Source organism: Macrotis lagotis, chromosome 7 (assembly GCF_037893015.1).
Source record: "Macrotis lagotis isolate mMagLag1 chromosome 7, bilby.v1.9.chrom.fasta, whole genome shotgun sequence".
Taxonomy (NCBI): Eukaryota; Metazoa; Chordata; class Mammalia; order Peramelemorphia; family Peramelidae; genus Macrotis; species Macrotis lagotis.
In genome coordinates this window covers 112,318,092-112,334,081 of record NC_133664.1, presented here as the reverse complement: position 1 = coordinate 112,334,081, position 15,990 = coordinate 112,318,092, and the positions used below count along the sequence as shown (strand labels likewise).

At 34.0% G+C, this 15,990-nt stretch overlaps 1 protein-coding gene and 1 pseudogene across 2 annotated transcripts in view; both read left to right on the top strand.

Moving 5' to 3' along the window:
• CHRM2 (cholinergic receptor muscarinic 2) overlaps window positions 1-15,990 on the top strand; it is a 198,599-nt gene that overhangs the window by 133,983 nt on the left and 48,626 nt on the right. The window lies entirely within an intron of this gene.
• On the top strand, window positions 8,269-8,369 carry LOC141494572 (U6 spliceosomal RNA; annotated as a pseudogene).

Genomic DNA, 15,990 nt, shown 5'->3' with positions numbered 1-15,990 from the left:
ATTTTCCATAATAGGTCTCTCAGGATGTTTATCAATTGTTAAGTCCAAAGAATCGATGAAACAATAAATCAAGTTCAAATTTGTAGGATTTATGAAAGTCTAAGGTAAAAATGCTCACACTGAAAATGTAATAATTGATTTTCAAGTGCTGGTCCAAGCTGGCTTCAGCACACCATTCCAGCTCTTCTTAAAAACATGATAATGGAGTTTAAAAAAATCATGCTTAATAATCCTAAGGGATTCTGAAGGATAGAAAATTCAAATTTGAATTTTTTGTGATAAGACAGTGATAGGATATTCTCCCTAGATTTTTTAAAAACATATCATATAATGCTCAATCATATCAGAATCAAGACTATGTTAATAGAGAGGAAATAGAGAAGAATTTGAAAAGTGATCACTTCCCTCTTTCACAAAACCCCATGTTAAATGATTTGATCTCCAATTTTCATATTATTTTTCCTCTTCATAATAATAGAAAGAATAAGAGGTAATGGATTGCATGTGTGGGAAAATAGGACTGTGGTTTTCATTCAGGATTTTCCCCAAAGAATAATTTATATATGTTTTTATATTTATATCAGAAAAAGTTTTCCATTATATCCTTTATCAAAGCAAAACATTATGATACCAAAACTGGCATGATGTACAATATTCTGTACTTGTAGTTCTCCATCTTTCTACCACAAGAAGGAAAGGATGTGTTTGATTCATTTCTCTGGGATAAAGACACTTCATTGAAATTAATCTGAATTAGATAGCATTTCTGAGTGTTTTTCTTTTGTAATAACTGCATGCATTGTTCTCTCATTTCTACATTCTTCACTCTGAATATATTCATGCAAATATAACACCACGGAGCACTTCTACTGGAAGAGATCTAATATCAAAGGATTTTTTTTAACATATGGGGGAACTGAGGACCAGAGAGATTAAGTGATTTATCCATTGTTACATAAATAATAACTAGAAGAGCCAGGAAATTTTTGGAAAACAGAAGATACAACGACCTAAGTAGCACCTGCTACAATATTCAACCTAAGATCGTGCTTCATCTTGTTTGCATCATTGTTTGCATGAACAATTTAGCTGACTTAAAGTTATAAAGTCCTCTTAAATATCCATCAATTATTGACTGGTAATCAGTTCCTTTTCAAAATCATTTTTTGGACTAATTTTAAATAATTGCTAAAATTAACTAAATGATTCACTGCATCTAAGAACTCTGATTTTTTTTTCTTTCAACCCGCTCTGCCATCCTCAAGATCTTTTGAGAGACTCAGTCATTTACCTTGCCTGTTTTAATGCCAGATTCCAGAAACTGTATTTCTGAGGATACAAAAAATAGTTTAAAATAGTGTCTCCTCTCAAGGAGTTCACAGGCAAATGAGGGAGATAAAGTTTAAATAAGCAGTTACAAAGAAGACAAATACATAATAATCAGGATACTTTCAGAGAGAAGTTAATAAGATTAAAAAGAACTAAAAATGACCTCAGGCAAAATGAGACTTTATTTAGAATTGAAAGAATTCAGGGTAGCTGGAAGTAAAGATGGAAATAGAGAACATTCTAGGGATGTGGAACAGTCAGTGAAACACTTGGAATCAGGAAAATGAATATGGTGTACAAAGTAAAAAGAAGAAAAATGCTAGTATATCAGTGTGTGAAGGGGAATAATTTGTAAGAAACCTGAAAGGTCAGAAGGAACTAGGTTAGCTAGGACTTTAAAAGTCAGAGTATTTTATATTTGATCCTATGGAATTATTGAATAGGGCAGTGATATGATTAGACCTCCATTTCAGAAAACTAATTTGACACATAAGTGGAGAATGCATTAGAGTGGGACATGACTCAAGTAAGGAATACCAATCTGCAGGCTATTGTAACAGTTCATGAAATAACTGAAAAGAAAGCCACAGCAACAAAACCAGATGGAGTCATACTAATTAATGGCCCTCATCCTCAATCTTTTGTTCCAAATCTTGACCTTTTTTTTTACAAATATGAGGCACACAACAAGTGATTCAGATTTTGACATACCCTATAAATTTGTTTCTTTGTGTTTCTGAATTTCTCAAAATCTTCATGTTTATGGCACAAAAATATTTTATTACATCGATTCATAATTTGTGGGCTCATTCTTTAGTCACTGAACACCCACTTTGGTATTAAGTTCTTTGTGTCCACATAGAGGTCCACTATGAAGAGTGTGTTTTATATAGAAACTTTCTTTGTGTTATTGACTTACTCATAGTATACACTCAGGAGCAGTATGGTTGAATCAAAGGATAGGAATAGTTTAGTGAAATAAAATCCATTTGTTTTCTAGAATGGTCTTTCCAATTACAACTTTACTATTCTAGTATCTCCAGGAGAGATCTATCTTATAAAATGTTGCAGCATCTGAACCCTTCCTAATCTGATGAATGCTTTATAAAGTGTTTTATATATATATATATATATATATATATATATATATATATATCCCTTAATCCTAATTCCTCGTGCCAAAAATTACTAATTTATAAATATTTTTAGCAAAACATGTATGTAAAATATTAATCTTACTGTTCCCTGATGAGGGGAGGGGAGTGGGAAGAGAGGGTGGAGGGAAGTTTTGTAACTTGGAAATATGAAAGTATAAATGAAATGGATGAAAATAAATGAATAAATTCAAAAAAATGTTGTAGCATCTGAAATTGTCTAAATATAATGGGATAGAAGTTAAGCAGAACATACAGAAAAAAGTTATTGCTTTGTTTTGGCTTTTGCTTTGCTTTTTGGGGGGTTGTTCCTATAGTTCTGTTGATATAAACCACTCCTAGTCAGGAAATTTTCTCTTTTTATGGTTAGTAATTATTCTTCGACTGATAATCTTAGTGAGTTGCTGAGATAGCTAAGAAGTTATTGCTCAAATGGTATCAAAAGAACTACTTGCTGTCAAAATCATTTATAAACTATCCAAATTTTCCAGAAAATATGCATTTATGACCTATTCTAAAGAAATTTAATAGAATCTAGAGAAAGAATTAAGGCCAACAAAAATCATTGAAGTTTATGGGAGTGAGAGAGGAGGGAAAATAGCAGGGAGAAAGTAAAGTCAAAAGGGAATGGTAATAATGATTTAAGTTAAGAAATTTATAATGAACAGCACAAAATTCTCAAATAAATTAAACAATGGAACTTCAGATTACAGAGTAACAAAATACTAACTAGTATTCACATAAAACTTGAGGATTTATATAATTTCCCCAAAACAACATTTTTGAATGGATATTGCAAATAATATTATCTCAATTTTACAGATGATGCGATTGAGAGACCTAGTAACTTAGCTGGAATCCCAGAACTAATAAAACCAAGATTAAGAATTCCAAGTCTTTGATTAAAAAACCACTACTGTTTCCATCATACAATATTGCCTCTCAATATCAAATGAAATTGAAAACCCTTTCCAAACCAAGAATTTTAGAATTCTACACCTGTAGCTATAATCAGCTGTTTTTTTCTGGTAAGCTTGGTAGGGTTCCTGACTTGACCAGGTTTCAGAACTGAATGATGCAAGCTTTGACTGTGTCAGAACAAGCAATTGAAAAATGGAGTCTAAGTCAACCTCCTTGCTGGTTAGGTTTATGGGCTGTCAAAAGGGGCAAAGTATCTTATGTGATTGACTAATGGAGCTAATGCTTAGGGTATCTTGAAGGCATGGGGGGAAAGGCCATTTCAGGGACTGGACAAATCTGGTTGTGTCTTGTCTGACTGGTTTTTACAAATGCCACTCACAGAATTTTCAAGGGAGATCGGCTAAATCTGTATTAAAATAAAACTCAAAAGTTTATTTAATTTTAAGGGGCAGCATCAGATCATTATCTCATTTTTCAACACCTCCAACCTAGAGGGAAGTTCTCATACCTTTTTAAATTTTAAGTCAAGCTCATCCATTCCCTTGTTTTGTAATATGGCTTTCTTCTGTCCAAGTTGGAGGATAACAATGTCTATTACTTCATGTATCTTGTTTCTAGAAATAATAGCCTATGGCATGCACATTATTTATTCTCTCCCTTCTGTTCCATGACACAACAATCTGCTTTTTGCCAAGAACTACTTTTCCAGGCCAGTGATTTTATTCCCTATAGCACTTTCTTCAGATTAATTCCTGGTAAAAGAAAAAAAAAGAGAAAAGAAAAGAAAATGTGGTTCATAGTTATCCAAGTGGGAAACACTATGTTGTATGAGCAGATTTGATTTTGGGGGATTGGTTATGAACAACAAAAATTACAACAATAATATACTTAAATTAGCAAGCAATTAAAGAACTGAAAGACAGGGAGGATCACTTGTCTTCATACAATACTTATCCACCATATCTATCCAGCATATCTACCAAAATCACTCAATGGTTTGTATAGTCATTGAGAATAAGAATTTGGTTTTATGTTTGAATATTCATTCTATTCTTAGTTCAAGGGAAATGCTCAATGAATATTTGTTGAATAAAGAAAATAAATGAATCAATCAATTAATTGAACTTTACAATCTTTAACTAAACTAAAAGAACTAAAAAAATAAATGGGATGCTGAGGCAAGTAAATAATTTGTACTGTGCAACTTCTCTAGTATCCAGAAAAGCCAGTATATGTCTAAAAGAAAACAGTCATATTTTGATGATTCCAATTATACTTTGAGTCACTTTGATCGACTTTAACCTTGCCTTGGTAGTAACACTATTATAGAACTTTAGAATTGAAAGAGATGCCAAAAGTCACTGGATCACACTAGGTACCAAATAGGAATATCTTCTATAAGATTTTTGGAATATTGTTATCCATCCTCCTCTTGAATAAATTAAGTGGCTGAGAACTCACTTTCTAGAAGTCCATTTCACTTTTGGACAACTCTATTTGTAACTTTACATAAAATGACCTTAGACCTGGCTTTCTATAGTTTTCATCCATTTTTCTTAATTTTTAAAATTTTAATTTAATTAAATTAATTTATTTAATTTCTTATTTTGTGACTAAGAAAAACAAGTGTCATCTCTCTTCTACATGATAACTCCAACAAATATACAAAGACAATTCAGTCTAAATGAATTTCTCTGTGTGGGAGCAAATTCCCCTTTTCCTGTCATATGGACTCTTTTTTTTTCTTTTAGTTTTTGCAAGGTAAAGGGGTTAAGTGGCTTGCCCAAGGTCACACAGCTAGGTGATTATTACATGTCTGAGGCTGGATTTGTACTCAGGTCCTCCTGATTCCAGGGCCTGTGCTCTATCCACTGTGCCATCTAGCCAGTCCCATATGGACTCTTAAGAAATTAATAGTTCACTTGAGCACAGCAATTTCTAAAAACACTAGCCTCTTTCCTAACAATTACCTTGTAAAGTGAGAAGTACTTTGTGAGGCATGATATTGAGTTGAAGTGGTTAGGTCTGTTTGGACCAAATCACATTCCCATGTTTAATTTCATGATTTCTGCTTCATAATGTATTGTATGTAATGTATTCCACTTAAAGTTGGGTCATAGCGTTTTCTCTAAATCCAAGATTATAGCATAGATTTTTTTTTTAATTAAGGTAAAGCTTTTAGAATCTCATCCAATGCATTGTTTCATTGGAAATATTTACTTCATGATATAGTTAAAGGATCATTGTCTTTGAACTTGGGAATGAACATTTACACTTTTTAAATCAACATTCTTCTAATTTAAATAGTCCATTTTTAACTGCTTTATCAATATATGTATCTATAAGTATATTCAGAAGGCAAGGCAACAGGAAACAAGCATTTATGAAACACTTGTTCATTATGTGTCCATATTAGGAAAAGTGTTAGGTATACAAATACAAGCAAAAATTCCCATAAACTCCAAAAACTTAAATTATAATCGGAGAAGGCAATGCATAAAGGCACTTTGAAAAGAGAGAAAATAGGGGGCAAATGATGAAGTTTTAGATTCAGAAACTCAACTGGAAGGGGAATGAAGCAGAACTATCCTGGTCTCATCCTAAAAATGGAGGAACCTTGAGGAAATTACCAACAGGAAAAGGGAATTAGCAAGACTGAAAGATGTTCCAAAATAAAGAAGGTTGCAGGCACTGAAGAGGATTCCAAACTGAGAAGACCACTGAATTATAGTAACAGAGTCCTATAGTCAGAAGCAAAATTGGGAAAGGAGTGAAAAAATATTCAAAGGATAAACAAAAAATAAATACAGGATAGCCAGTGAAGGACAAAGTAGCTTACAGAGGGTGGTAAAATAAACCCTAGGGTACTTTACATCTCACAATTTTATAATATCATCTAGTGATACAGTTTCACAAATAACATAGCCTCAAGCATAGTCTCTGAGAAAATATTTCAGTGGGACACTTGAAAGTATATGCCAAACCAATAGATCCTCTTCCATGAAGGATCTTGGGGAAAGCAAGTCTTAATAATCCTTTTAAAAATGTATTATTTCATTGAAGGAGGTTCTACCTTTCTCCAATTAAAGTTGATAGATTCATAATATGCATTGTTTTTAAAGCATCAATAAAATAAGCAAACTAGTTTCCCTCATTGTCTCTAAAGCATCAATAAAATAAACAACGTGGCTTCCCTAAATATTGAATATACCTTAGAAAGTCATCAAAGTAATACAATATCTACTTCAATTCAACCAGTACATATTAAGAACATCCTTTATAAAAAGCACTATCTTAGGTCTTGAAGGGATGCAGAAAGCTGAGACAGAGTAGCATTCTTTACAAGATGCTTCTATAGTTTATTAGTGGCAGTTGAAGATTCCAGTTATTATTAAACCAACTATTAAATAGTAACTTCATAAAAGAGGAAAAGTGAAGGTGTTATATGACATTCAAAGGTGGGAAAGTTGGGCAAGTTTTGTAGAGATGGTAACATTTGTATTCAATACTTGGCACATTGACTGGAAGATGGTAAACATTTCATAAAATCTTGTGTATTGATTGATTTATGTTTTAAAGGAAAGGTTGTCATAAAAAAGGCAATGAGGGGGCATTGCTTTTCAGGTAAAGAGTGAGGATGGATAAAATAAGTGTCAGAGATAGGGAAGTACATCATAATAATAAATAGTGAAGATTGTGTGAAAGGAAGAGTGAATGATCAACCCATTAGGCAATAGGCTTTCAGTATTCATTCAGTACTGTGCAAGATATTAGAATAAACATATATTTTTGTCCCAGAGAATATTTTATATTGCATCAGAGGGAAAGGAGCATGTATGTACTCAGATGCACTATATAATAATAAATGTGTACTATAAATAAATATGAACTATATAATAATAAATCTAAAGTAATTAGGTGGAGGGGAAGAAGACCCTAGCAGCTTATGGGAAAAAGGGAAGGCTACAGATAAAAAGGGGACTTACATTAGTATTAAAGATAACCTTGGATGCTAAAAGAATGAAATAAGGAAAGGTATTTAGGATAACTGTGTGGAATATGAATTGGAATATGAGATTGAGTCAATGAACTACACTAAGAGGAAGTGAAAGAACATGGCAGAAACATTGGGAAGTAGAGTATCAAAAGAACTGTTGAAGATGAGGATGATGATAGGTATTCATCCAGTATTTCAGGTTTGCAGAGCAGTTTTCTCACACCAACACTTTCAGAGAAGTAATAAAAATAATGAACCTGATGCAGAAAGAGGTAATAATAAATCAGTCAATAAAAATCAAAGTTTGTATTCAAACCCAGATTGTCTGGTTCAAAGTACAGCATGTGCTACATTATATTACCCTAATGTTCAATATATTGAATTTTACTTTGTATATTTGAAGTGAAATAATAAAGTTTTAGAAGAGTAACAAGATAAGATCTATTCAGGAAGATGATAAGTCTTGCAGCAGTGTGAAATTTGGAAGCAAAAAAAGTATAGCGATGAGAGCAAAGCTGCACTGGTGAATGTTTAACTGCCACCTCCCAAAAATATATGCATAGTATCTCTAAATTTAATTTGATATATTAACATTTTCTGTATCACTTTCTTATTTTAGATGCCATTTCTTATCTCTTATTGTAGTTGCCAATGGTTGAAGTATATAGGTTCACTTTGAAAATACATCAGTGGGGCGGCTAGGTGGCATAGTGAATAAAGCACCGGCCTTGGAGTCAGGAGTACCTGGGTTCAAATCCGGTCTCAGACACTTAATAATTACCTAGGTGTGTGGCCTTGGGCAAGCCACTTAACCCCATTTGCCTTGCAAAAATCTAAAACAAAAAGAAAAAAAAAGAAAATATATCAGTGCTTACTTAGGCAGCACACATACTAAAATTGGAACGAATACAGAGAATATTAGCATGAACCCTGTGTAAAGATGACATGAAAATAAATCAGTAACTTTCAGGAGGTTGTGAGTCAACTCTGGCATAACTCCGGGTTTGGAGAATTTGGGGCTGGCTTGTAATATTCTAGTAAAGAATGAGGGCTTTTGGAGAAGCTAAGTGGTGCAGTGGATAGAGCAATGGCCCTAGAGTCAGGTGGACCTGAGTTCAAATCTTGTCTCAGACACTTAATAATTGTCTAGCTGTGTGACCTTGGGCAAGGAACTAAACTTAGACAAGTCACTTAACCCCATTGCCTTAAGTAAATTAAAATAAGAATGAGGGCTTGTACTAGATTAGTAACAGTGGGATGAGAAAGTAGGTGACATATGATACACTAGAGATAGAAAAACTTGGATTTAGGTAACAGTACAAATAAGAGAGTCAAGAAAAAGACAACTTCAAAATTTCAAATATGGGAGATTGAGTGGTACTGCTGCTAAGTGAGGAGAAAAGATTATAGGCTTGGTATTTGGCACATTGAATAGGAGAATGCACATGTGATTACTACAGGGAGACTTCCTATAGTTGGTTGAATATATGAATGTGAAGCTCAAGATAAAGGACAAGTTTAAAGTCAAGGCCTTGGAAATCATTTTCATAGATATGACAGACAATGTGAAAGCAGAGAGTGTAGAAAGAAAAGACAGCAGAGATTAGATGCTTATTAATAGGTCAGAAAAAGATAAGGGTCTTATAAAAAGAGAAAATATGTCTATAGTCGCTGTAGACAAGAGAGAGTGAGTAGAAGAAGGTGGTCAACAGTTTAAATGATGGGAAAAGACAAGGGGAGATGAGTTCCGAGAAGGGTTTATTGAATTCAGTAGATTAAATGTGATTGGTGGCATTCAAAATAAATGGCTTGGTATAATTGCAGGGGTTCAAACTAGATTATAGGGAGTTGATAAGAGTGAATATAGATAAAACAGAAGCATCAGGCTATAAGTTTCCTTTATTTTTTCTATTTTTTTAGGTTGTTTTTTTTTTTGCAAGGCAATGGAGTTAAGTGGCTTGCCCAAAGCCACCTAGCTAGGTAATTAGAAAGTGTCTGAGACTGGATTTGAAGTCAGGTACTCCTGACTCCAGGGCCAGTGCTCTATCCACTGTGCCACCTAGCTGCCCCATAAGTTTCCTTTAAAGGAAGTTTGTCAGTGAAGGGATAGAGAAAAACATGAGAAGGCTTCTGGACAGGTTAAGGATCATTTGAAGACTTTGTAGTCCTGAATATATTTTTAGACAGATGAGAAAGGAGGAATGGAAAGGACAGAAGTTTGTGAAATAGGGGATTATTGCTAGAGCAATGTCCTGAAGGAGATAATTGATTATGTAATTAAGACTATGACTATATGGGATAACTTTAGCAAGAGAGGAAGCTAAGAAGAAAGAAGGCATGATGATGTTGGGCAATTTGAGGGAGCTACCACATGATGGCTTAAATCTTCTGAATAAAGTAGATGATTAGCTCAGCTGTTTCAAATGGAGGGACTTTTATGGTTAAAATTTTAAGGAAATAGGTTAACTAATAATATATGGTTACTTAGGCTTTCAAAACTAATACCTACTAATTTTTCTCTTTTCTTAGAATAGAAAGTTACTTTAATGGATTGTTTGTTTTTTAATTTAAAGTGAGGAAGATATCATTATAAACAACAGCAACAGCAAATGCTCATTAAATACTTGGTATTTTTATTACTGTTAACTAACCTTCTTGCTTTGCTTATTCCAATGATATCTGTAGCACTAACCACTGCTGATGGAACACCATCATATGTATATTTGCACTGAATAAATTAGTTTTACCTTTAAAATTCATTTTTTCAAAAAATCATTTTTTTCTGAAAATTTGCCTGAAATAATAAAAAATAGCAGAATACTTCATTGGCTGTGTCAGCATTAATTTAATTAGGATATTTGATATTAGTTTTTTTAAAGAACAATTGAATGACTACATTTTTTAATGAAGTGGTTTCTCAATAAATTATAACAGCCATCTGAAAATTGAAAATATTTGAAGAATTCAGTTCCTCTGTCATTTGATCATCAATCAATAAGCATTTATTAAATGTCTGCTATATGTGAGGCACTGATATAGGAGAATAAAAAATGAATTACATGAATTAGGAGGGGCAGGAGAATTATAGACATTGATTATTTTCTGGAGGGGACAGAGTTCAGAATTCAGGTGGTAAAATGAAAAAGAGAGGTTGTTTTTGGCTCTTAAGGAACTAAACATTCACTTTATTATTCAGGGCACTGGATAATGATTCATTGAAAGGTGAAAATTCAGGAGGGAAAAAAAGTCAGACTTGATTAATTATGGTAGACTTTCAGGTTTTACAACATGTGATTTTCCATAAGAACTGTATGGGGCTTATAGTATTCCTGTTTCCAAAATTTGTGTTTTGTTTCCTATTTCCAAAACAGCAAACAAAGAAAATCTCTCTATTCTTGATAATATAGTTTTACTCCTTGACACCACAAAGGCAAGGACTCTGGATTACACAAGATAACTTCCAAGGACACACAGAAACATTTGTCTATTTTAAAAAAAAATGACTATTTGGGGTCAGGCAGGGTATATGAACATATCTAAATTTCATTTAGTTGGTGTTTTTAAGCAACCTTCAGGCTTTTTTTCTTTTTCAGTTCCAACTTAAAAGCCTCTCTTCAAAGTTGACAAAGATTTCATAATTACCCAAACAGATGGCCCTTTTCCAGGCCCTTCCTTTTTTAGCCTCTGCTGCTTGTGACACTTCTAACCATTTCTACCTCTTAGGAAGTTTTTCTTTTCTTGGTTTTCATGATATTGGTATGTCCTGATTCTTCTACTACCTGTCTTACCGTCTTACCACTCCCTCTCTCAGTGTTCTTTGCAGGCTATTTCATACCCCTTAAATATGGGTGCAACACAGACTTTGTCCTCATCCTTCTTCTGTTCTCTCACAGTTTTCTCAACAGATCCTGAGATTCATTTTTATTTCTTTTTCATTTCTAAGTGGGCAGCTAGATGGCACAGTGTAGGGAGCACTGACCTTGGAGTCAGAAGGACAGGAGTTTGAATCCAGTCTCAGACACTTACTAGCTGTGTGACCTTGGACAAGTCACTTAACCCTGATTACCTCCCATCCAGAGCCATTTCCAATCGTTCTTATTCATATCTGGCCACTAGGCCACTAGACTCATATGTCTCTGGAGGAGAAGGTAAGGCTGGTGAGTTAACATAGACCCCCCCCACTCAAATCTAATTCATGTGCTTGTCATGGCATCACCTCCCTGATGTCTTTAGGAATGAAAGAGAAGCATTAATACCATGTAAATTGTTGGTGATAGGCAGATCAGTTTATAGATTGATCTATAGCTCAGTCTTTGGTAGATGATGGATAGATAGCTGCATTTATAATTCACATTTACATGTATATGTAGATTCATAAATATATAGATATAACTGTAGTTTTTTCTTAAGTTTCAGGATTATAACACCAGCTGCAATTTGGATATTTCATAAAAAGGAACAAAATTCAATATATCTAAAATAGGAACTATTTTCCAACTCTTCCATATCTACCTATGTCTATAAAAACACTCATTCATCCAATCTCCTAGGTTTGCAACTTCAGTACTATCACCACGTAATTTCTGCTTGTACAACAGGTCTCAAGTCAACCCATAAGTCAGGTTCTAATCACTTCTTGTCTAGATTATTATTATTTTTTGCAAGGCAATGGGGTTAAGTGACTGTCCCAAGATCACACAGCTAGGTAATTATTAAATGTCTGAGACCATATTTGAACTCAGGTCCTCCTTACTCTAGGACAGGATCTCTATCCACTGTGCCACCTAGCTGCCCCTTGCCTAGATTATTTCAGTGTTTTCCTAATTATCTCACTGCCTCAGGTCTGCTTATTCCAAGATATTTTCTGCAATTCTACTATAGTTATTTTCATTGAAAATATATTTGACCATGTTACTATCCTACTCAATAAACTCCAAAGTCTCTCTGCTTTCTTTAGCATAAAATATAAATTATTCCTCCTCCTAAATATGACAATTTAGATAAACTTTCCTTCACACTGTCCTTGAAATGTGGCATGACATTTTCTATATCTGCTTTGTGGGAACTGTGCCCTGTCTGAAATGCACTCTCTCCTTAATAAGTACTTCACTATTGATTTACTGATTGATTGAATTTTTCTTTAAGTCCTAATTCAAACACCTTTTACATATAGCCTTTTCTGATTTCCTCAACTCCTAGTGCCCTACCACCCTAAGTTATAATTAACACTTTGTATTTATTTGTATTTATTCTATGCATCTATATTTTATATACTTATAAAAACTAGTTAATGTTTTCTTCATTAGAATGTAAACTCCTAGAGAACAGAAATCCCTTGAATTTGTATCTTCAGCTCCTGGCATATAGTAATCAGTTTGCATCTTGTCCATTCATGCCATGTATTAATGATATGATTTCACCTGTCTGGACCTCAGTGAAATCAAATAATACCGTAAGTGTTTGCCATTTTAGACTATGCTTCTTCCAGAGTTGCGATTCTGTCAAGAATAGAACATAAAAACTTGCTATGTTGTTCTGATATTTATTGCATCCCAAGACAGTCTGGAGTTTTGAGATTAATTAGAGGAATGAGGAAGCACATTGTGGAGATAGCTATACATGTTTTTGCTGATGGGGCAAAAAATAATGTCTTGAAAGTTCTAGGGGCATTTAGGTGGTGCAGTGATAGAGCACTGGCTTTGGAATCATAAGGAGCCGAGTTGGAATCCATTCACAGACACTTGACACTTACTAGCTGTGTAATCTTGGGCAAGTCATTTAACCCTGATTCCCTCACATCCAGGGTCATCTTCAGTCATCTTGATTCATATCTGGCCACTGGACTCAAAATGCTCTGGAGTAGAAAGTGAGGCTGGTGACTTAGCATAGCTCTGTTCCACTCAAATTCAATCCATGTGCTTGTCATGGCATCACCTCCTTGATGTAATGGTCTTCTTGTAGAATGAAGCATGAACATTCTTAATATGAAAGCTCTAATTATCTGGCTAGAAATTGAACTGAATCTTTACTTTTTTTTCAATTACATTCTTTAATCTGACAAGTGGTCATCTACTCTTTACATAAAGAGCCCCCAGTGAGGGAGAACTTATTAAATCAAGGGATAGCCCATTCCATTTTTGAATAGGTCACATTATTAAAGAGGTTTTTTTACATTAACCTTAAATATGCCTCTGCAACTTCCATTTTTTGCTCTTTACCCTACCCTATGGAACCAAATAGAAAGCTTTGTTCTTTTTTTCATATAACACACATTTAAGAAGTTGGAGACAATTGTCATGTCTCTCCATAGTCTTCTCTTCTCAAGCCCAAAAAGTCCTCATTCTTTTAACTAATCCTCATGTGATATATTCTTCAATCTTCTCCCCATTCCAGTGCCCCTCTTCTGCATATGCCCCTCTTAGTATGTCTGTTTCCTAAGAACTGAACAATAGACTGCAAAGGTGGCCTGACAGAGAGTCTAGAGAATTATTAATTTTATTGTTTTAGACACTGCCTCTTTTAATATATATCTGCCAAAATATATTGATTTTAGAGGAATGGGGTTTTCTAGATCTAGAGGAATGACAGAGGTCATCTAGTCCATGCTTTCATTTTTACAATGGGGAAATTGAGACCAAAAAGAGTAATTGAATTGTTCAAGATAATGCAGGTTCTTGGCTGCCATGATGGAAGCTGATTGGTATTGATTTGCAATCTACTGAAACCCTAGATTTTTTTCTTACTAATGACTCTCAAATCATGGCTTCATCATTCTTTAATTTAGAAATCCTGCATATTAACTAATCTAAAGTAATATAACTTAGTTTCCATTTCCTAATATGTGTGTAAATTTAAAAATTTGTTTGCCTTTATTTAAAAGAAAAAGCAAATGTAAATTGAGAGGTTAAAGGGTGTTTTCATTGACTTTCCACCAGCATTAGATTACTTTTAAATTTTCATTCATAATCTTTTTTCTTTCTGAAAATGCTACAGTCCACTGACTATATTAATAACATAGCTGTTGTATCTATGAAAATGTATGAAATTTCTGCTGCACCCTGTGCCAGCTATTGTTGACTCCTTGTAAAATCTGTTCAGCAAAAAGTCCATCCACAGAGTGGGAGGAAGCACATCTGTTTGCTTTGGGGTCCAAGAGATGTTCTCCACATGGTTTCTTTCTGGGAGCAACTGGGAACCTGATCATTCCAAGAGTTTGTCCTCATGAGTCAAAGTTTAATGTCATCTGGGACTGATTCTCCATTTGAATAGCTTCAAGAGAGTGAGGAACAAGTCCACAGAACAGGGATGGAATCATAGCAACCCTATAATATCATTATTCTTCCTCATTTCACAAATCTTCCCTCAGAGGTCCTTATGTCACCTTCCAGAGCAGATAGTCCTTTAATATCTTTTAATGTCTTTAATATAGACATATACAGACCTGATAAATAGACCTTAGGTTTTTGTTATTTTGTGAAACTTATAATTCTATTTTTTAAAACCTGGAAGTTCCAAGGTAGTTTGAGTTGGAGCTCAAAGTTTATAAATCAGAGACCAATTAACCATGTTTTATTTGAATATAATGGTTTTCATCATAGGCCTGCTATTGAACTATATGTGTGTCTATTGTCTGGGGACCAGCCTGGATAAACTGAAAGAACTAAATTTTGAAAGGCAGTCAACTCCAGTTTAGTTACAGGAGAGTGAATGTAATTGGGGAAGAGATGAAAATATCCAAAATTTTTAAGGTTATATGCCAAATTATAAAGTATTCAGTATCTATACCTGTGGAAGAAGCACCTGCATCAATTAAAGGGGAAAGGGAATAAGCACTTAAGTGCCTACTAATATGTGAAGTATTAGGCTAAACACTTAATTTTACATTGAAGAAAATGGGGCAGGCTGATATTAAGTGACTTGCCAAGAGTTGCAAGGAGAATCCATTTCTGAGACTAGATTTGAACTCAAGTCTTCCTGACTCCGGGTCCAGCTAGATAACAACCTTAAAGATAATTGGAGAATTGAAATAAATTTAATAATGAAACCAATTGCCTCAATTTAACTAACTCCCTGAATAGGGCTTCCATTCCAAAGGAGGGACTATTTTATTAAGCATTTGAATCAAGTTATTGAAAAAAACAAGATGGATACCTTCTTTTGGGTATCATTTGGAAGTATCCTCTTGGAGCACCTTTTTAAATTAAAACCTCTTTGAGGTTGACTTGACATTTTTATTTCATTTGAAACAATACATAATCCATCCCACAGCTTATTCCACTCCACTCTTATAATCAAAACTCAAATTATTGCATCATTCCTCCCCACCAAACTCCATTCTCCACATATATCTAAGTAATTTGTCTACATTGAATCCAGATGTCTGAATTCTGTTCTCTTGCCTCAATCTGAATTTCAAGACCTGGCTAAGATGAAACTGTAAATAAGAACTGAATGCACAAAATTCAGATAACAGGTGAGCTAAATTCATTGTAAACTGCTTCAACTGTTTACCAGAAAATGGCCTGACACAATTGCATTTTCAAGCCATTTACCGAAAAGTGTAAGGCCAACTTGGAACTACTATTTTTT